The sequence below is a fragment of the Hyperolius riggenbachi genome, chromosome 4 (assembly GCF_040937935.1).
Source record: "Hyperolius riggenbachi isolate aHypRig1 chromosome 4, aHypRig1.pri, whole genome shotgun sequence".
Taxonomy (NCBI): domain Eukaryota; kingdom Metazoa; phylum Chordata; class Amphibia; order Anura; family Hyperoliidae; genus Hyperolius; species Hyperolius riggenbachi.
In genome coordinates, this window is record NC_090649.1 from 96,891,927 (window position 1) to 96,914,672 (window position 22,746).

At 42.5% G+C, this 22,746-nt stretch overlaps 1 long non-coding RNA gene across 1 annotated transcript in view; it reads right to left on the minus strand.

The window, feature by feature from the left end:
• Positions 1-21,483, minus strand: part of LOC137570423 (uncharacterized) — a 58,283-nt gene extending 36,800 nt beyond the window's left edge. The window contains exons 1-2 of the long non-coding RNA XR_011031038.1: positions 21,399-21,483; positions 1,949-2,040 (exon numbers count right to left, since the gene is read on the minus strand). This is a non-coding gene — a long non-coding RNA (uncharacterized lncRNA). The remainder of the gene's footprint in view (positions 1-1,948; positions 2,041-21,398) is intronic.
• Positions 21,484-22,746: the final 1,263 nt, after the last annotated feature.

Below are 22,746 nucleotides of genomic sequence, written 5' to 3' on the forward strand. Positions count from 1 at the left end.
CTGCTTCAGTCAACTCATTTATGACATGCTGAGGAGAAGTGGCCACACGCAGGAATTAAAATTCAACATTCTACACGTGCACCTGGCAGTCGGAGTCACAGAAACACTGCGGGGAAAATAAATCGCTGTTTTCTTCAGAAAGGAATGCTGTTTTTTTTTTCTGAAATCATATGGATTATGTTATGTTACACTTTTACATGCAGACAGTACTTATACGGAGTTCTTTTTAGAGAGGTGCTGTTTAATCCCCCTTTAAGCCAACATATAACTGCCACAGATGAACAGAACTCTTAACATTCCGCCATGAATATTCATAATGTGAGTTGTTTTTTGTAGCCTGCCTAGTCAGCAGTCACAAAACACATGGTGTATGTTGGCAGCATCTTGCCTAGGTAGAGGGCTATGGACTAAGGCAATGGCAGGAACCAGGACCTGTGAGGCTGACTGACATTTCCATCTGTAGATAAGGCTGGTAATTAACAGGAAGGAGTGTGCCTGCAGCACTGCACCATCTGCTAGGGAAACGGCTCAATAAGAAAGGAGTTGGATAGCATCTCTGTGGTGGCTCGATCTGGTTCCGACATGAGGCTGGGCATCTGTTAGCTGAGGAGATAGGCTATTAGGAAATTCAGATGGGAGCAAACAACATGGAAAGCGCACTCTGACCCAGACCATAAAAGCAGTTCTTCAGAAATGCTCTCTTTTTATCTTACTTACACCAGCCCTGTGAAAATAACTGCTCCGGGACCATTACTGCTTTGTTCAGAGGTTGCACAATGCATTTCCTGAGATGCTGTGTTATTTTACTGAGAGAGCGCTCCATAAATGCGGCTACAGCTGTCATCTCACCGACAATCTACTGTCTCTCGTTATAGGCGGAAGATGCGGACCGAGATTTCTGATTCCATTAGTATTCCTGTGACTATGAGAGGGATGGCTGTCCTCACCAGGGTACAGTGCTACCCAAAGTGTTAGGAAAGAGATTTCTACCAAAGTTCTAACACACCAAATGTAGCAGGAACACATCATCATCACTACATGGATAATGCAGACAGCAACAACAACAATATAATAATAATAATAATAATAATAATATGTATTAGTATTCTTGCCAAAGCATTTATGATAATCATAATAATGCTAATTTATATTATTATGATGACAACATTGAAATAATAATAATAATAATAATAATTATTATTATTATTATGATTAGTGTGTATTAGTATTACTACTACCACAGCATTAATTCTAATAAAAACAACAATACTAATTATTGTTACCATTACAGAATTGAAACAATAATAATAATATTATTATTTATTGGATTTATATAGCGGCAACATATTACGCAGCGCTGTACAATAAATAGGATTACAGACAATGATAACAAGGGTGACAGCACAATACAGGTAAGAGACAATAGATACAACAATACAGGTAATAGCAATAAGATACACAACACAATGCAGATAGTAATACAATGCCAAATCATACACTAGAGTGGTAGTGGTAAAAATACAAGTTCCCATAATTCTGGGTAAAGTTCGCACAGTTATGTATGATACACAAGGGGAGAGGGCCCTGCCAAAGGCTTACAATCTAGAGGGAGGGGTTGGTGACAAAAAAAGGAGGGGGTGCAAAAAGAAGTATGTAAGAATGATGTGGTAACAATAAACAATGATGTGGTAACAAGAAACAATAAAACAGTAGAGTCTTGGTTATCCAGCACCATCGGGGATCGGCTGATGCCGGGATAAGTGTGCATTCTGGTTGCATGAGACTCCATGTTAAAAACAGGCCTAGCTGATACAGTACTATACTCCACTCACTCTATACACATACCATGAACGCAGTATTAAATGTTAAGATACAGTAATTGAAAGTACATTTCTCCCAGAGTAAAATAAGCCATACATTACTTTTCTCCTATGTTGCTGTCACTTACAGTAGGTAGTAGAAATCTGCCTTCCAAGCTGTTGACCTGGGTTCGATTACTGGCCAATGTATGTGAGCTGGCTTTTGACATCCTACAAATCCCTGGAAGACAAGACAAGAGAGGAGGAGGGTGGAAGTTCAGGCCTGCAATTTAGCATTGAATGTGATTTCTGCCCTTAAAACACTGCTTTGCGTCAAAACTAAATTTATTTCCGGGAATTTTGACGTCTATCCCACTCAACCATGTCTCCCTCCAGGTGTTAGACCCCTTGAAACATCTTTTCCATCACTTTTCTGGCCAGCATAATTTTTTCTAGTTTTCCAAGTTCGCCTCCCCATTGAAGTCTAGTGCAGTTCTCGAAAGTTCGCGCGAACCAAACTTTTGCGGAAGTTCGCGAACCGAAAATTGGAGGTCTGGTCCATCTCTACAGGTGGCCTGCCTCTGCCTTCTGTTTTGTCCATATTGGGGGTGAAAGGTATGCACTGACTTGACTAATACAATGTGCAGTCAGTCACACAGGTGCAGTTCACAGATATGCACGGAGTGGTATATCACACTGGGTGCGCTCACGTAGGTAGGTGGGTATACTGAAGTGAACAACAGGTAGTAGGCATATGCAGTGATGGGTATTACATGTGCACCTGTCACACACAGACAGGTACTGGGCAGGCACAATGACACTGCGTGCGCTCACCTAGGTAGGTGGGTGCACTGAAGGTAGTAGGTATATGCAGTGATGGGTATTACATGTGCACCTGTCACAAACAGATAGGTACAGTGACACTGACTGACAGGGCTGGATATAATGCAAGTAGGCCACACACAAAAAAAAAATAGATCACAAGAACAAGATTAGCTCTCAAAAGAGCTATTGAGGAGTGCTTTTTTTTTAGCAATAACAATCAGCCAGGAGCAAGCTAACAAGCCTACCAGAGCCTAACTAAGCTTTCCCTATGAGAGTCTGCAGCAGCTATCCCTTTACTAATTACTGCAGGCACACGAGTGAGTCCACTGCCTGCATTTTATAAGGGGGGTGGGGCTCCAGGCTACAATGTGCCTGCTGACTGTGATGTAGAGGGTCAAAGTTGACCCTCATGATGCACTATGGGGGTGAACCGAACTTCTGGAAAAGTTCCCGGTTCTCTGCGATCGCTAACCAAGGAAGTTCTCCGGCTGTCCTCAACGATGAGATGGAGGAAGATTGCGAAGATGTGGAGTCCGTTTGGGTAAATATTCATGGTGGAAATAAAAGTTGCCAATTGCTTATTGGGGTATGCTACAGGCCACCTCTTATTAATGAAGCTGCAGAACTGCGATTACTACAGCAGATTGAAAAAGCTGCAAGTAAAAATGAGGTCATAATTATGGGCCACTTCAACTTTCCAGACATTGACTGGAGTATTGAGGCTACCCATTCTGGTAAAAGCAGCAGATTTCTGGCATCACTACAGGACAATTGCTTGACTCAAATGGTAACTGAACCAACTAGGGGGAATGCGTTACTAGATCTGATAATTTCTAATAGACCAGATAATGTATCAAATGTGCAGGTTCAAGAACATTTGGGAAATAGTGATCACAACATGATAACGTTTGATCTGGTGACTGATAGGCCACGGGGCAGTGGGACCACTAAAACTATGAATTTTAGAAAAGCAAAGTTCAATCAAATTAGGCAGGCACTAAGTTTGGTGAACTGGGATAATGTACTACAAGGGGAAGACACTGAAGGGAAATGGCAAGCTTTTAAACTTATACTCAATCAATATTGTAGTATGTATATCCCATTTGGAAACAAAATATCTAGGAATAAAAAAAGGCCTCTATGGATGAATAGAAAGGTTAAAGATAAAATGAAGAGGAAACAGAATGCCTATAAGGTCTTAAAACAGGAGGGGACCGAGGCTGCACTAAGCAAGCAATTATAAGGAGTGCAATAAAAATTGTAAAAAAGAAATTAGGCAGGCAAAGATTGAAGCTGAAAAACAAATCGCTAAGGATATCAAATTTAACCCAAAAAGGTTTTACAAAAGGTTTACAAAAGGTTCTAAAAAAAGAAAGGTTGACTATATAGGACTCCTAAAGGATGAGGGTGGGAACTCAATGGTGGATGACCAAGGTAAGGCAGAGTTATTAAATGCTTTCTTTGCTTCTGTCTTCACAAAAGAAACAGCACTGTTTCAAACTACAGAGGCGGAAGAGTCTCAATCTTCTAACTGTACTATTAAATACTTAACGCAGGAAGAAGTGAAGGCAAGACTAAATAAATTAAAAATAGACAAGGCACCTGGCCCGGATGGCATGCATCCTCGGGTCCTAAGGGAATTAAGTTCAGTTATAGATAAACCCCTTCATCTTATCTTTTGTGACTCTCTTGCAACTGGCAGAGTCCAAGTGGATTGGCAGACAGCCCACGTTTTCCCATTATTTAAGAAGGGCAAAAAATCAGATCCAGGAAATAATAGACCTGTAAGCTTAACATCAGTTGTATGCAAACTATTTGGGGGGATACTAAGAGATACTATACATGACTTCATAGTAGAAAATAATCTTATTTCTCAGCATCAACATGGGTTTACTAAAGACAGGTCCTGTTTGACTAACATGCTCAGCTTTTATGAGGTAGTGAATGCTAATATGGATATTGGGAATGCTGTAGATGTGATATACTTGGACTTTGCAAAGGCCTTCGACACTGTTCCCCACAAAAGTCTGGTGCAAAAGTTGAGGATGCAAGGACTGGGAAAGAGTCTGTGTTCATGGATAGGGAACTGGCTAATGGACAGAAAACAAAGAGTTGTGGTCAATGGATCATACTCAAAATGGGAGACTGTTAGCAGTGGAGTCCCACAGGGGTCTGTTCTGGGTCCAGTGCTCTTCAATTTATTTATTAATGACCTAGTAGATGCAGTAGTGAGCAATGTTGCTGTTTTCGCAGATGATACAAAATTGTGCAGAATCATCAACTCTCAGGAAGATAGTGTCCTATTGCAACAGGATCTGGATAGGATGGCTATATGGGCACATACATGGCAGATGAAATTCAATGTTGACAAATGTAAGGTCATGCATTTTGGACGTACTAATGGTCTAGCACCATACAAAATAAATGGGATACAGTTGGGGACATCAAACTTGGAGAAGGACTTAGGAGTACTCATTGACAACAAGTTAAATAATCGTACTCAATGCCAAGCAGCTGCAGCTAAAGCTAACAAAATTTTGGGATGCATTAAAAGGGAAATAAAAACTCGAGATGCTAGCATAATATTGCCCCTGTTTAACTCTCTAGTAAGGCCACATCTGGAATATGGAATTCAGTTCTGGGCACCACATTACAATAAAGATATTGCAGTTTTAGAGCAGGTGCAGAGACAAGCAACAAAATTGATACGTGGGATGGAAGGTCTCGCTTACCAAGAAAGGTTAGATAAACTGGGTTTATTTAGTCTAGAGAAAAGACGCCTGAGAGGAGATCTAATTAACATGTATAAATACATCAGAGGGCAATATAATAGCTTGGCGGATGAGCTTTTTGTCCCTAGGCCTTCTCAAAGGACTAGAGGACATGATCTGCGCATGGAGGAAACACGTTTTAGCCATTTATTTAGGAAAGGGTTCTTTACAGTAAGAGTGATTAAGATGTGGAATGCATTGCCACAGGAAGTCGTTATGGCAAACTCTATACCTGTATTTAAAGGGTGCTTAGATGCTTTTCTTGCGTTGAAAGACATCCATGGCTACAATTACTAGGTAATGCCTAATGATGTTGATCCAGGGATTTTATCTGATTGCCACCTGGAGTCGGGAAGGAATTTTTCCCTTTAGGGGCTAATTGGAACATGCCTTGTAAGGGTTTTTTCGCCTTCCTCTGGATCAACAGGGATATGTGAGGGAGCAGGCTGGTGTTGTACTTTATACTGGTTGAACTCGATGGACGTATGTCTTTTTTCAACCAAAATAACTATGTAACTATGTAACTGTTCGCCCGCGAACCGTGCGGGACATCTCTAGTGGAGATGTCAGGATCCTCCAACACTTAGAGATTGGGTTGGCAAGTTAATTTATTGAAGGATGCAGAAAATCAGATAGCTCTTCAGCAAGATAAATTAGAGGTTTTTAATGATAAATAGGATAGATGGTTTGAGTTTCAAGACTCATCTGAATATGGAATTATGCTGAGGATGTAGGGGAGGAGTCTCTTTTGGGGGAAAATATAGAATTGTGTTTTCATGATGTACATTGTGGGGCGGGATGTTTTATTCAGGATGGATTTTTGTTATTGTATGAGATTCTAAATATATAGGATTGTGGAGGGAGGAGAGGAGGGGAAGTTTTTTGTTTGTTTGTTGTTGTTTTTTTAATTTGTATTTAGATTTTTGTCAATAGGAAAATGTGGGAGAAAATGGGGAAGGATGTGCTGTACTGTTTTTTTTTTTTTTTTTTTCAAAAAGAGAAGCAATGTATGCGTTGTGCATGTAACATGACCCACACAATGTGCACAGCCCACATTGCAGTGCATGTGTAATGGCCCATACTCACGGGCAACAAAAGTGGCCTGTCGCCAGCACACGTGAGCGTGTGCGCTACAGGCCGGCAACAGCTCGTTGCCAGGTCCCTCCGCGTACACACGCAGAAGAGGGACCAGCGGTGCGACGGAAGCTGTCGCCGACGTTCCTCCCCCCTCGCCGGAAGCGCCGTCTATTTGCAATTATGTTGCTGTCGCTAGTCCGCATACTCACGTGGACTAGCGACAGTTGCAACGGAAACTGTCGCCAGGCGATTGACCACGGTCAATCGCCTGGCGACATCAGCGACGAGCGACGGGTCGGGGTGCGCGCCCGTGCAACACCTCATACTCATGGGCGACCTGTCGCCGCAACAGTATGTGAGTATGGGCCATTAACCCCATGTCAATGTTGCCAGTCTTTTGCAAATTATCCCTTAGAGTGTTGGGTATAGATCCCCCTCCTTAACTTATTCCGTTTTATACTTTCCTTTTCTAAGTTTGCAAGCTTGCAAATGGTAAATGAATGTTAACAACACCACTAGAGCTTCAGTTCTTAAAGCCTGTTGCTTCGGGGTGATATTTGACTCCTCTCTCTCATTTATTCCTCACACTCACTCCCTAACCAGGTTCTGTCAAGCCTCAACTCAAAAATATATCTTGCATCTGACCTTTACCTTACTAAGGACACTACTAAAATGTTAGTACATGCTCTTATAATATCTCGTTTGGACTATAGTAATATACTACTTTGTGGATTCCAAAGTCACCTCATCAATCTGTCCTGAACTCGGTTGCTGAACTCATTCATCTTTTTTTCGCTCTTCCTCTCCTCTCTGTCAAGCTCTTCATTGACTGCTAATTAATGAGAGGGTTCATTTCAAATTCTTAATCCTAACCTACAAAGCTCTCCATAATCTCTCTCCTCTGTACATCTCCTCACTAGTTTCCAGATACCACCCATCGCAGATCTGCACACAACCTTCTTTTGTCCTTCTCTTGAATCACCTCCTCGCATTCATGTGTACCAGGGGTGCTCGGATACCTCTTTTCAAAATCCGAATTGATCCGGATCCGGATACCCAGATATCCGGATCCGAATCAGATATCCGATTCCGAACTTTTTATTATCTGAGTAAACTCGGATATCCGAACCCAATATCCGGCCAGATTCGGATATCCGGATAGAAAACCGGAAGTGACCTGAAAATGGCTTAAAATGCTTCCAAAGGTCTCTTCAAATGGTCAAAATCCCTCTCGGAGGTCTCTTTCTCTCTCCGAGGGAAATCCGAGTTAGTCGGATAGTGCTATTCGGATTTTAAAAAATATCCAGTTCGGATAGTTCGGATAGTGGAAAAAGTTTGAATTATCTGGGTAGTTCGGATATCTGGAATCCAGATGAGCACCACTGATGTGTACAAGATTTCTCACATGCCTTGCCCCTCCTTTGCAATCCCCTTCCAAAACACATCTGTCACTCTCAACCTTTAATATCTTTAAACGCTCCCTCAAAACTCACTTTTTCAGACTAGCATACATTCTGCCTCTGACTTAGTCCATTCCCCCTTCAACCTCTGGCCAAGTTGTACTTCTTACTAGATAACCTAAACGCACACTGCCTTTAGGTATGCACATTATATACTATGCCACCTCTTGTTCCCTTCCTGTTCCTTTAGATTAAAGGAAGTGCAGGGCTCTCTCACCCTTTTGTTTCTTGGGATTTGTGATTCATTTTGCATCTTGGAATGTGTTATACATTTTAGTCATCAGGTTAAATTTGTCACTGCAATTACCAATTCTGTATTTTGTACCAGTGTACAAATATAGATAAATCCTCTTCTTTTTTTTCCTTTAAAAGTTATGAAGAAATTTTGCCAAACTACCATCCCCTGAGTAGACACGTATTACAGTTTTAGTTGTAATTATACCATATAACAGGCAGACATGAAATTCCTTGCAATGAAGGTTTCTCACTGTTAAAAACAAATCATTATACTCTTATCCTAGCTACTTGCAGAATTGACTGGAGGGGTCACTAGTGTATAAAGCTGCCAAGAACACTGAACATATACGGCTGGTAATTAGGACTGAGCCAGCCAAGGAAGCAGTTTTGACAGGTATACATGCAGTTGTTCAAATTATCATTATTATTACACATTTATTTAGCACTGGCATCTTCTGCGCGCTTTAAGGAATACATGATCACATGACTAACTTTCCCTCAGAGGACTTCACAATCTAATAACTGCAATAATCTACTGGTAATTTACAAGGTGTCCAAAAGAAACCCACATTCTTTTTGCATTTATTTTTACGAAAATGTTAAATTCGACTTTCAAATGAAGCTGCCTTTGAAAATTATTTTGTAATACATTTGTGTTTTTTGTTGTTTTTTTGTTTGTGTACAATTTTCCACTTTAAAAAGTGTGGTTTTTCAAATTGTTTCCAATTTTTCATTTTAACCAGTGACTGGACGGTGTGCCATTTTAAAACGTCCTGTTGGTCCCTCTCAAGGGAATTCTCATTGGGTTGCCACCTCTACACAGTACATTAAAGCGATTCTGTAACAACATTTTCTGCCTTTTTCCTACTATCCTACAAGTTCCTATATCTATTCTAAAGTGCTGTAGCTTAATGCAGCCTTTTTAGTTGCCCCATTGCTGTAATAAATCAAATGTACTCTCCTTTGTCAGGCATGTCGGCCCAAAGAGGATGTGGCTATAATTGTTTACAGACAGGAGGAGATTACACTGATAGCCCTGCTCTGAGTCTCATTGGGTCTTTCACACACTAAAAACTGTGAAAAGCAGAGCTAACACATTCCCTGCTCTCAGTAACTCAGTATCATCTACTGATAAAAGCTGATAATTGTGAGAAGCATAGCTCATAGACTATTGCAGAATGCAGACAAGGACCTGCTGTCAGTAATCACTATTTAAATATTGCAGCATTCTTTACAAGGTAAAACTTCTTCTAAACTATGAAATAAACTTTAAAGGCTGAATTTTTTGTTCAATAATATAACCTTTCATGGAAACTGTAATGCAGTTTACAGGAACATGCAATATTATGATGAACCTGTTTAGCAGCCATATTTTTTGTTTACATAAACAGTTTATAAAACTGCTTTTTTTTGGGCCAGGATCCTGGTGGGGAGCAGCAAAAATGTGACAGAGGAGGACAGGAGATAAAAACCTACAGGCTGGTATGTTTATTTATATGAGTTTTTTAGGTTACAGATTCTCTTTAAGGAGTTTTGCTTTAACAATAGGAAATAGCCCAATCACATGCTGCACATTGTGAAATGGAAATGTATTATTATCATTATTATTATTTTAGAAAGCTTGCACAAATCTTCTCATTTTTTAAGAACTTTTGTGTCAAATTTCAAATTGTAAACAGTTGAAAAAAAATTGAAGTGTATTCACCTGATTGATTTCATTTTCTTAAATAAGTTCAAAGGGGCCCTTTGCTGGAAAGGCAGGTGTAACAAGAAATAGTACCAAGGTAAATAACTCATTTTTATTTTTAAAAATACTTCAGGAGTACTTTAAGCCTTGTACACACATTAGATGGATTGTGGCCGGTCAGGGCCGTCTCTGCCTAGAATCTAGTGTATGTATCATCAACCCAATGTGTCACTGAGAGATCCAGAGTGTCTGATCATTTAGGCTGAGTACAGGCCAAGCACTTGTGTCACTCGTTACCCCTTTCACTCAAAGCAGCTCCATCATGCACCCTGCCCGCGTCATCCTTCCTCCCCATTCTACAACAACAGAACTCATTGCATGGCCAACCCCTGTGGGCGTCATTTTGTGTAGACACCTTAAAGGACAAGCATTCCTGTGGCCTGGAGTATTCTGTGCTGGCGCAGAAGTATTGAGCCTGCACAGAATGCTCCAAGCCACGTGGGTGCGTTCACGAGCAGCACGGAAACGCACTCACGCAGGCAAGGGACAGATAGGCAAGGGACAGATAGGCTGCCAGGGGCTTCAGGAAGCCCCAGGTAAGTATATCTTGTTTTTTTTTTTTTTGCTTGCACCTGTCCTGAAGACCCATAATTAACACATATTATATGAGCATCATGTAACAAGGAAGATACATGAGTGACCTGGTTGCTGAAATTAGTGTAGGTTGGTCACCACTAGCAGAGTGAGGAAACGTGTCATATACTTTTATGGAAACCTTATGAGATGGGCTGGTGCCTAGTTATTTTTTCATTGAGGGTGGAACGTAATTTCAACTGATACCAAAGTAAATTCAAAGAAACAAGCCAGTCAGTGGAATACCTTAACAGGCTGACTTCAACAATGACTTGACTAATTTAATGTCTGGCTCAGGGGCATAACTAGATCAGAGCACCCCCTGCAGGGGGCCAAGAGCTGTAGGGGGCTCCCAAATACAAGTGTTTCCTTCCTCCAATACAGGGAACTATACTTCAGATCAGGGTTTTTTGTGTGACTATACTTGTTATGGGTGTGAAGATCATGATGTCCACACTTGTTTTATAACCCTTATGAGATAAGCCCCAAGGCTGTGAAGGGTAGGCAAGGGAAGGGGCGTGAACATCCCCATGAAGTCCACCCACTGGTGCAGGATCAGGATAGCCAGACCAAAGTAACAGCAGATGAAGGAGGATCCGCAGGCACAGTGGTGTAGTAAAAGCTGGAACTCTTTATTGAAAAAACCACATACGAATGACATGAAAAAGCCACAGGAAAAACTCAAGCGTATCGGGCTCAAAGTACGCCCTTAATCATAGTTGTTGTAAACAACTATGATTAAGGGCGTACTTTGAGCCCGATACGCATGAGTTGTTCCTGTGGCTTTTTCATGTCATTCGTATGTGGTTTTTTCAATAAAGAGTTCCAGCTTTTACTACACCACTGTGCCTGCGGATCCTCCTTCATCTGATGAATTGTAGTTATGCTACTGGTCTGGCTGCTGTCACAAAATATTTGTAATGGGGCAGTGTGTCACCAGAAAATAATCGCAATACAGCAATGTTTTTACCAGAAAATAATCGTAATGCAGCAACGTTTCACCGGAAAATAATCATAATGCAGCAATCTTTCACCAGAAAATAATCGTAATATGGGCAGCGTTTCACCAGAAAATATTGTAATGCAGCAATTTTTCATCAGAAAATATTTGTAATGCAGCAATGTTTCACTAGATTATAATCGTAATGTGTGCAGAGTTTCACCAGAAAGTAATTGTAATGCAGCAATGTTTCACTAGAAAATAATAGTAATGCAGCAGTGTTTCGCTAGAAAATAATAGTAATTTGTGCAGTGTTTCACCAGAAAATAATGTAAAAATAAATATTTACTCACCTGCAGAAGACTCCTTTCCCAGCATGGAGCTCCCCCGATCATCTTCACAACTCCCGTGCTGCCAGGAAGAGCAGGGCTACGGGGAGATGGCGCCTGAAGCCCTGTACTGGAGACACAAATAGTCTCCAGTGCAGGGCTTCGGGCGCCATCTTCCCATAGCACTGCTCTACCTGCCGGAAGACTGCAGGCTGAGGTGAGCTGCGAGCTACAGGTAGTGAACTGGTGCAGTGTCTATTAGATGCCTCAGTTCACCACCTGGTGGGTCCCATCATCTGGCAGGGGGTTGGCACAGCCCCCCCCCACAGCAGCGCCCCCACACAGCGCCCCAGGCGACTGCCTATTCAGCCTGGTGGACCAGGCACCCCTGGGTTCAGTGAACATGTAGACTGTATACTACCGCAGTTCTTTCAGTTACAGCATGTTACTTAGTTGCTTAGGGCAGAGGCGTAGCTATGGTTTTCATCTTTCAGGGACAAAGACAGTTTTTTGGGGGCATGGCCATGCATCAGAATTTGGCCATGGTCATGGGTGAAGCCAAATGTACAAATGTTGTTTGGATAGCAAGCTGTGCCTACTTCCTCCCTATATATAGCCAGATGTCCCCCCTTTAGATAGCCAGATGTGCCCCCTTCCCCTATTTAGATAGCCAAATGTCCCTCCCCCCCTTACATAGCCATATATAACCGCAGTGGTATCTCTTGTCACATGATACAGCTGTTACCAAAGAGTGGATGCTGGGTGCACTGCAGAAGGAGAGATGACATCATTGATGGAACGTCAGAGCCAGTGAGTATTTTGCTGTAATTAACGTTGCTGCACTCCTCTGCAAAGGAAAGGAGAGAAGCAGAGGGACTTAGGGTGCGGCAGTCGAACTGACCGCACTCACAGTGCTGTGACCGGGGACATATGCCCCCTCTTGCCCTACGTAGCTACGCCTCTGGTTTAGGGTTTATTAAAGCTTTAGAAGTTTGAACTTCCACGTTATTGTGGGATGAGCCAATTTCTACTCTGCTGCAATCTCAGTTTATCTTCACAAAGAACATTCCCAAAACTCTATTTTTTACTGTTGTTGAGTCTGGGGGGTCAACTTTAGTGCATTTGAGCTATCAGTAAAGTAGACAGGTTAAATATTTAACAACAGATTACAGAGGGAATCTGTAAAATAAATCTGAGGCTAGCAGCCAGGGACAGGGAAGTATCCCAGCAATGTGAGCAGAATGCATCCGATGTGTTTGCAAATGAGAAATCTGTGCTCACTACATTTTATAATAATCACCTTGCTTGTCACCCTCTCAGATCAGACCAAATACAGGAAGCACAAGTTATGTTCAGATCCTTCTCATCTCAATGCATCTGCTGCAGACACAAGGATTAGTGTGGAGACTGGAATTGGCCAGTCTGGTATGCTTTACAGGCTTACTGTATTTAACGAAGGGGAGCAAAAATCATATTAAAAGGAAATGACTTATAAAGGCTTTGAATGTCATGTTGGAGACATGGGTTCAAATCTTGGCTTTGACTATTCAATAGGCCAGCACCTATTCAGTAGGAGACCTTGGGCAAGTTTCCCTAACACTGTTTCTGCCTATAGAGCGCGTCCTAGTAGATGTGGCTCTGGCGCTTTCAGTCCACTAGGAAAAAAGCACAATATAAATGTTCTGTGTCTTGTCTTGTATTTTCATACTTATTTGCTGTACATTGCTGTTCCCACAGCTGTTGTGCATCTGAAAGACTAAGAACCTATTCAAAGCACTTCCGGGTCAGCAGATCACTGCCAAGCCTTAAGGTTCTGTCCTGTGCATAGGCAAATGCAGGGGGGATTACAGCTGCCCAGAATCCCCCCTCAGACCAGGGCCGGTGCAGTGTCTGGGGACAGGCACAAGTTGAGACACCAGAATGTCTGCAGGCATCCTATACTGGGGGCATCTACCTATCTAACCTGTACTGGGGGCTCCTACCTATCTAGCCCATACTGGGGGCAGCTACCTACCTATCCAACTTATACTGGAGGCACCTACCTATCTAACCTATACTGGAGGCACCTACCTACCTAACCTATACTACGAGCACCTACTTATCTAACCTGTACCTGGGGTTCCTAGCTATCTAGCCTATACTGGGGGCACCTACCTATCCAACTTATACTGGTGGCACCTACCCATCTAACCTATACTGGGGGCACCTACCTATCTAACCTATACTGGGGGCACCTACCTATCTAACCTATGCTGGGGGCAACTATTCTGGCTACCTATATTGAAGACACCATCCTAGCTAACCTGTACTGGGGGCACCTACATATCTAATCTATACTGGGGGCACCTGCCTAATTAACCTATACTGGGGGCAACTATACTGGCTACCTATACTGGAGGCACCTACCTACCTGGTTAACCTATACTGGGGGCAATTATACTTGGGCACCTAAGCCTGGCTACCTATACTGGGGGGACCTATAGCTGGCTACCCATACTGAGTGCAACTAGACCTGGCTAACCTATACTGCGGGCACGTATACCTGGCTCCACGGTGTGGGGGGAGCAACTTTTACACCCTCATCCTGGGCGAATTTTAGCCTAGAAACTACCCTGAGCACAGCCCTGTGCCCTTGCTGTGTGAATGCTTCACTTTCCTCTTCATTAGCAATGTCGGCTTTCCTCATTATTATCTGTATCCAAAGTGCTCCTGATCAATCCCATTGCTGATCGGGAGCAGATCGGACGTTTAGAAAATAATCATCAGATCCTGTAAGTCGGACGGGAAATTGCATTGTGTGTACCCAGCATGATGTCCTACTACATTATTATACTATATTGTGCGTGGTTGAGAGGAACCTTTCAGGAATCCCCCCTTAAAAATCCTGGGTTTGCCACTGGGTCCCCCGCTGCGGCTCACTTTGGTTGCCGCCGACTTACAAGTCGACAGCAACTGCACCTGCGCGGCTCTGGTTGCTGGTGTCCTCGGTCCCACTCACGTCGCCAAGAGCGTCCTGTAAAGGCACAGTACAACGTTTTTCTCGTACTGCCACTGGGCAGGCTGCTCCTGGCAACGTGAGCAGGAGCAAGGACGCACATGGCCAGGGCCGCGCAGGTGCAGTGGCCGCCGACTGACAAACTATAGTGAGCCGCGGCGGGGGATCGGAGGATCGTTTGTCCTGTTGCGGGACAGGACTGCTGCAGGGGGCTGGGAGAAGCCCCAGGTAAGTTCAGTTTACAAGATTCCTTTAAAGAGACTCTGTAACAAAAATTTCAGCCTTATTTCTTCTATCTTATAAGTTCCTATACCTGTTCTAATGTGGTCTGGATTACTGCAGCCTTTTCTAGTTGCACTGTCTCTGTAATATATCTAATATTATTTTCTTTGTCAAGCTTTGTCGACCCAGAGAGGAATTCACTGCCTCTGCTGTGATAGGGAGAAGTTATGCACGCCCCCTCCAGGCTTTGTGTGTGTGCTTTGTTTATTACTCCCAGTTTCACCTTGTCTGTAGACTGGAGTGCAGATAATCCACTATGTAATAAAAACCTGCAGTACAGTATACTGTAACATGATATAGATTATATACATCACTTCCTGGTTAGCAGCCATGTTTTTTTGTTTGTAAACACTGCCAAAAACTGGCGATTAAAAGCCAGGATTGCGGCGGGAGCGGCGGAAACAGCCAAGAGGGACCCAGGAGATCACAGTGACTCGAGTGGTATGTTTTTTATTGTACAAATCATACAGTACAGTTCTCTTTAACCTACTACCTTTTACCAGTATATATCTATATACATTTAGTTATAGACCCTGAACAAGCATGCATTTCAGATGTTTGTCTTAAGGTGGCCATACATCTCTCATCTTGGCGGCCGATCGACCATCCAATTCGATAATTATTATCGAATTGGATGATAATCGGTGTTGCCAAGAGCATGCCTGATCGATGATGCAACCAATTTAGGGCCAAAAGTGGTCCCATGTTTCGAATGGACATGCTGCAAGATGTCAGGCCGTCGTGCACGATCGCGTGCGCAGCGGTAAAGGCGAGCAATATCGGGACAGGCGAGGAATGCGAGGAAACCCCTGGCGCTGTTCCCCCTAGTGTATAAATGTGCCCCCCATGCTATATGCTCCCCCATGTATACCGCTAATGGAAGAGCGGGGGATTCCAAAGACAGATGGGCACCGCGCGGTGGGTGACACAGGACAGGTCATGTATAAATGCACACACAGGGGGCACATTTATACACAAGGGGGGAAGCGGTGAACACAGCAGACTCAGACGATTCTCAAGATATTTCATGCAGATTCTATCAGAGAGAGATTTTTCTCTTGGTTGAATCGGCCCATTATTGCTAGATGTTTGGGCAACTTTAACCTTTTCGGGACCGGCCGCCTACCCCCCCTTAAGGACCAAGGTATTTTGCGCGGGAGGGGGTGCGCACGTTTGGGGGGGGTCAGGCGGCCGGATCCCGTGTGTGGCTGGCTGGATTGGTGTCCCCCCATGGTGGCCTGTGCCTCCCCCTTCTGCCAGCAGCCTTCACTTACCTTCCAGGCTCCAGCGATGAGCCGCACGGGACCCTCTTCTCCGGCCGGCATCTCCGTTCTGTCTGACGATCAGTTCCGGGTCGCGGCTTGATGACGTCATCAACCCGGGACCGGCGCTGACGTCAGATGGAGCGGAGATGCCGGCCAGAGCGGAGGGGGGTGCCGATCGTCGCGGGAACGGCAGGGAGGTAAGTGGATCCTCTTCTTTTCCCCCCTGCCGCCGCAGCTGTCAAACTGATCACTACGATCCGACGGCGATCGTAGTGATCACGCGATCAGCAGCCATACGCGATGGCTGCTGATCACTCGGGGGAGATGTCGGCTGTCATATGACAGCTTAATCTCCCCCTCAGGGTGCGCACGATCGCGTCGGGAGCGGAAATTGTGGGCCGGCGTAGATTCTACGCCGCATCAGGCTAGAACAGCCATAAGTGTGGCGTAGAATCTAATGCACGCGGTCCCGAAAAGGTTAATAAGGACTGGATTTGCTGCATGCTTGTGTCAGGTGTGTGATTCAGACAATACTTAACTTGTGCATGAAAGATCGGCAGGACTGCCAGGCAACTGGTATTATCTAAGAGGAAATAAATATGGCATATCCCTCTCACTTCGGGTGTCCATTTAAAGTACAGTGGAGAAAAGTCCAGTTAAGATTGTTTGTGGACAAGGTGTTCAGGCTCAGTTACATAGAACTGACACAGAAGTGAATATTTTATGTCAAACAGTTTTAACATATATATCTCCTCTATACATGGGGCTGTGTACAAATGAGCTCTAAGACATACTTATCTTTAAAGACATTTTTTTTCACCCTGAATTCAAATAGGTCATTTCACCAAATAATTCCTCACAGCAAAGTGGAAAAAAACAAAAACAAAAAAACAAAAACAAATCTGCTCACAAATAATCTAGTCACAAATCCTGAAGTAACATTTTCACATTTAAGACAGGGAAGAGAAAAAAAATCCCCCAACCTCAGGCACAGCCCCGCAATATGGCAAATGACTGCTTATCGCTCCATTCACAAAGGGTTATACTTCCATTTGTCAAAGATGCAATCCTAATTATTCATTGGCCTTTGGAAATCCTTTGTTTTGAAAGGGTTGCTCCAGAAAACACAGACAGATATTAATTTTTAGCCATGTGTCTCATAAATGAGGACCATTCTGCTATACTTAATGACAAGGCTGAGGCAGCAAGATGTCATTTGTTTTTTGTTGTTGTTTTTTTTTTTTCTCAGTTTTCAAATTGCTTTCTAAATGAACTACAGCTGTGAGGGCCAGGTGCAGTGATCCCCTTAGAAAGAGCAGGAAATGATGAAATCCAAAAATTCAAAGTGTGATGGATGTCAGCTACCGATTTTGTATGTGAGGTCACCCTGGTGCACCTGGTGCTATCTCCCGAACACAATTACTGTACATCTCGGCAGCAAATAAATAGACACATGCACATGTCTAATGTGGGCACAACAATATACAACAACACTCAGTAATTATTCTTTTTCTTTTCTTTTTTTTTTTTTGTCGTTTTGTATCAGCGGCTTTTATCTTTTGAATGACCTATTTTTATTTCTCAAAGTTGTTTTTATTACTGTTATTAGTATTATAAATATTATTACTATTCTTTCATATAATATTTGTACTTTACTTACGGTAATATGTGAACTTTATGTTCATTTTTTTTCTTTTATTTAATTACATTTACTATTTTTTAATTACATCGCTGAGCTTAGATTTGACAGCACTGTTTGTTGTGCGTTTATTCTACACGTTAGAATAAACGTTACACGTTTGCATTTTTACATCTTTTCATATAACATTTTGCTATTTTTCTAAGTGAAATGAGATTTAAAAAAATAAAACATAATTTATAATGACGTGTAGTCTCAGAATTAGTGTCTATTTGGCATATTCAAATAGGAATCTCGCTCCGAATTCTGACAATCTGAACCTGAATCTTTCTGTTGATACGTGACGTGGAGGGCAGCGCACAAAGGTGGGAACAAGGGTGAGTTAGCACCCCCTGCTGTTGTGCATGCACAAAGATTCAGGTTCAGATCGGCAGCATTCGGAGCAAGGCTCTGATTCGAATAGGCCGAATGGAACAGTGAAAAGTTATTAAGAAACAATAATATTTTTGGTATTTTTTGTAAAGATGAGTAGAAATGTACAATGTACAATGTGGTATATTGATGACATAAAAAGCATTGTTTTGTTAAAAAATGCAAATCCAACTATTCTGAAAACAAATAGCATTTTAGTCAGTGGGGCGGTCAAGTTTGAAAAACATTTTTGTTTTCTTTTTTTTTAGGTAGTTAAAATGATAAAAGTTGGCCTAGACAGTCATAAAAATACTGCACAGCACAGAAGCATATTATTTTAAAACAGTGGGGCTAAATGTGTCATCAAAAGATCACCAAGAAAGATTTAAAGAAAAATCATCAGATCACAGACAGGAAATGCTTTCTAGAAACAATTATTATCAAATACTGGTCTGTGACCTTATGGACAGTTTAGTCCTTGAAATACGAGCCTCGACTCAACTCAGCCCAGATTTTGTTCCCAAAAATTGTTGTCACAGACATGATACCAAATTAATGAAAATCTTTTTTGCAGGCCAGAGGTGACCCTCTTCACTCACAATTATCTTTGCTTCTCAGCTTATAAAGTTACTAAGCACTGTGACAGACCTGTTACATACATGAGTTCATAGAGTAAATGGATAAGCGCTCTACAATGCTTGTGCTTCAAATGGCAGATGAAACAAACAGCCCCCCCTTCCGGGAAAGACTCACCAGACTTCACGGCCTTCTGGGCCTGTTCTCGCTTTTGGCGTATTGGCCATCCACTCTCAGGAACCCCAGGTCTGTTTAGGCAAAAAAGGGGCTCCACATACCGTAAAAACGTACTGGTTTATTATAAAACTTTATCTTTAAAAACAAAACGTGACCAAAACATTTTCCAAAACAGCCAGCCCCTCTATTTACAGCATAACCGCTAATAATCAATCATCTAGCACACCCACTATGCAGCTGCCTGCTGGCGGTACCGAAGTCTAAAGAGCCTCTCGCACATACAATCCTGCTGCGTCCGGCCGGCACTGTGCATAATGACGTCACTTTGTGGCTCCGCCCAACGTTTTGTTGCCTTAGAAACTCCTCAGGGGAGTTGCCAAATCAACGAAACTTTGGGCGGAGCCACGGAGTGACGTCATTATGCACAGCGCCGGCCGGATGCGGCAGGATTGTATGTTTGAGAGGCTCTCTAAACTTCGGTACTGACCAGCAGGCAGCTGCATAGTGGGTGTGCTAGATGACAGAGGCGTGTGCCTTGTTGTCACCAGCTGAGTCCAGTCTGATCCCTGTATCCCCTAAATCTGCTATATTAGCGGTTACAATGTAAATAGAGGGGCTGGCTGTTTTGGAACATTTTTTGGTCACGTTTTATTTGTTTTTAAAGATAAAGTTTTATAATAAACCAGTACGCTTTTACGCTATGTGGAGCCCCTTTTTTGCCTACACAGACCTGGGATACCTGAGAGTGGATTTCCAGTGAGGCTGTGGGGTGGCCAATACCCCAAAAGCGAGAACGGGCATAGAAGGCCGTGAAGTCTGGTGAGTCTTTCCCCGAAGGGGGGGCTGTTTGTTTCATCTGCCATTTGAAGCACAAGCATTGTAGAACGCTTATCCATTTACTCTATGAACTCTTGATTGATGGTGCACTCATCTAGGAAGAGCGCTCCCATATTAACTGTCTGATTGAGGACGTTATTGGGGTCATTGCTTGTTAACTGGGACTTTTACATATATTGCTCCTTATATGAGCACAGCATCTGGGTGCTATTTTTTGTCTTGATTCTGTTACATACACGCAATATCATTTTTTAATGAACTGATTGAAATAATAATGTAGACTCAGTCAGTCGAGGTGGAGTTCCTAAAAATAGCTTGCCCTGCTCCTGGACCTGGATTAGACAACATACCATGGTATGGATTCTCATTGGCAGTGGATAACTGGTGGGTGGAGTGGGTCTTGTCTACTAAAGGTATTGGCTCTGGTGCAGCATACAGCTTCTTATAGTAATAATAAGCCTGGTGAGCTTGGTGTGAAGCCACCTGGTGTAGTGGATGGTAAGTGGGAGTTTTTGCTTGCACCGCAAAACTGCAGGATGGGTATCGGTTGCTGCTGGGAGGGGGTGCCCCAAGTGATAAGAAGCGTGTAAGAGGATATAGAAGAGGTTGATTGAATGCTCTTACTGTAGAGCTGAAGTACAGGTTTTTTGGCCAATGTCAACTCACCACTGGCAGCAATGTTACTCAAAAGGATTGCTTATGGAAGGTATGAAGCAGCATTTGATCTATGGGACAGACCATGGCTGCACTTGTTTTAAGGAAAATTATGGCTGCACTAAATTTGTGTGTGAAATAGTAGCAGTATTTCATATGGTGGCCCTGCCTTTATATCCTAATTTATTATGGAGGACAAAGGGACAGGCATACTTACTGCATATATAAGTTATGGAGGAAATATAGTGCAGCAATTACATCAGAAAGTGGCATCAGAACTGTTTAACACCAAAAAGAGCTAACAATATTGGAAAAATTTTATAGCGATTTGGCATGAAATAGCCCATAGAATTTCATTGTCCAGGAACTTACCAAAAACTGTAAAGCACTGGCAATCAGAAAAGCTCTTCAAAAGCAGAAGGAGATTGGTTATCTTGGCACCCTAAAGGAAAAAGGACACAGAGACAACGGGAGCCCAGATAGCACAGCAGCAGCACGTAAATAGCTAATAGAAGGTGTGTACATCAAAAAGGACTACTCACAAAGGTGGATTGCAGTAGAGGCAACCAACCACTTGAGACTGGTGGAGACAATGAACTCGACCCCACTCAGGGAGCCCCAGCGGGACTGGATGTGGTCGCTCTCATAGCAAAAAAAACAACCTGAATATCACGATGGCGAGGGGACCCCTCCAACCTTACAGGGGTGAAGGGTGTAATGCACAACACAAGTGTAAAAAGGTGCCCAGGTGAGAATAAAATTAGGTTAAAAACCAATAAAATGCGAAAGAATTAGGTGGCTTACCTAAAAGACGACAGTCAATGAAGAGAAGCAAATCTTATTATGTACAGGCAACACGTTTCAAAGGTCCGAGCTCGCTTCCTCAGGCTGATAAGAGTACAAAAGAGATCAGAGTTAATTGTATCGAGCGCCTCTCTAGGCAGCACAGCAGACATGACAGTAGAGGGTTGCATTAAGAGTTTTCCTCTCCTAGTTGCCATTCAAGGCTGATGAACTTCATTTGCCCAATGCTTATTAACTGTGCCAGGAGCTGGGCATGGTTGTCAGAGGCAAGTTTGAGTTGTATTCTATGTGGAGAATATTATTGATAGTGAGAGTGTGTCCCCACTTCTTCCCCAGCTATAACAGCAATGGAGCAAAGTAAAGCAGCAAAGCCAGAGCCCCACTACTTTCACCTTTGGAGACCTCAGTTTCTATACTTGTATTCCAGTAGTAATATCATTATTAAAATACATTTTTTACTTGCATATGAGTGAAGCAACATATTTTAATTTCACTTCTACTAGCAAGCCTGGCCACGTTTTTGTTGTAAACGTTTGTTTTATTCATTTTTCCTATTCCATCTTTCCATCTGAGGATGTTGCGTTCAACACTTTCACAATTCTTTTATGCAAGGACCTCTTCTTTCCATTATTCAATATTTTCCCTTCACTGAGTAGAAACATATGATTATAAAGTTAAACTTGATTTTTTAGGTTTAACTTTATGTGTAACAGTTAAGAAATATCTTGTTTTTCTGTGCTTAATCCAGATTTTTTTTAATGATATTTAAAGTGGACCTAAACTCTTGCACAGGAGACAAGAAAAACACATAAAAAAAACAAAAACATAAATCCACCCTGTGCGTATTTAGAGATAACAGCCTGTGTAATTCTCAAGTGTAATTTGAGCTGTCAGCTCTGTCTGAACTGTGACAAGGTGTGTGCCGAGTTACGTGCTAATATGTAAACACAGGAGGTTAACTCTTTCTTTAGTCCCATGAAACCAGGAAGTAGACACTACAGATTTATTGTAGGAGTTCTGTAAGCTGTAAAAAAGAAATGTTTTCTTTAAAGGTTATTATGCTGTTGCTTATCTTTTAAAAGCAGAGAGAAAGTTCTGGGTTTAGGTCCGCTCTAAGTACTCTTCTGGTGAGCTCAGGGGAGACAATAAAGATCATGGGGCATTTTCACAAAAATGACGTTAAAATTGGCGTGCCCAGGCAACACATCAAAGTTTTACTGTTACTTATGCCAGTGACGTAGTGCACATTGTGCAGATAGCACAGTGTGTGTTACCTAGGTGATGCCATGTTGCTAGTGTACTACACGTTATGCTACTTTAAAATACTCCCAAAATATTTTGATAAAGG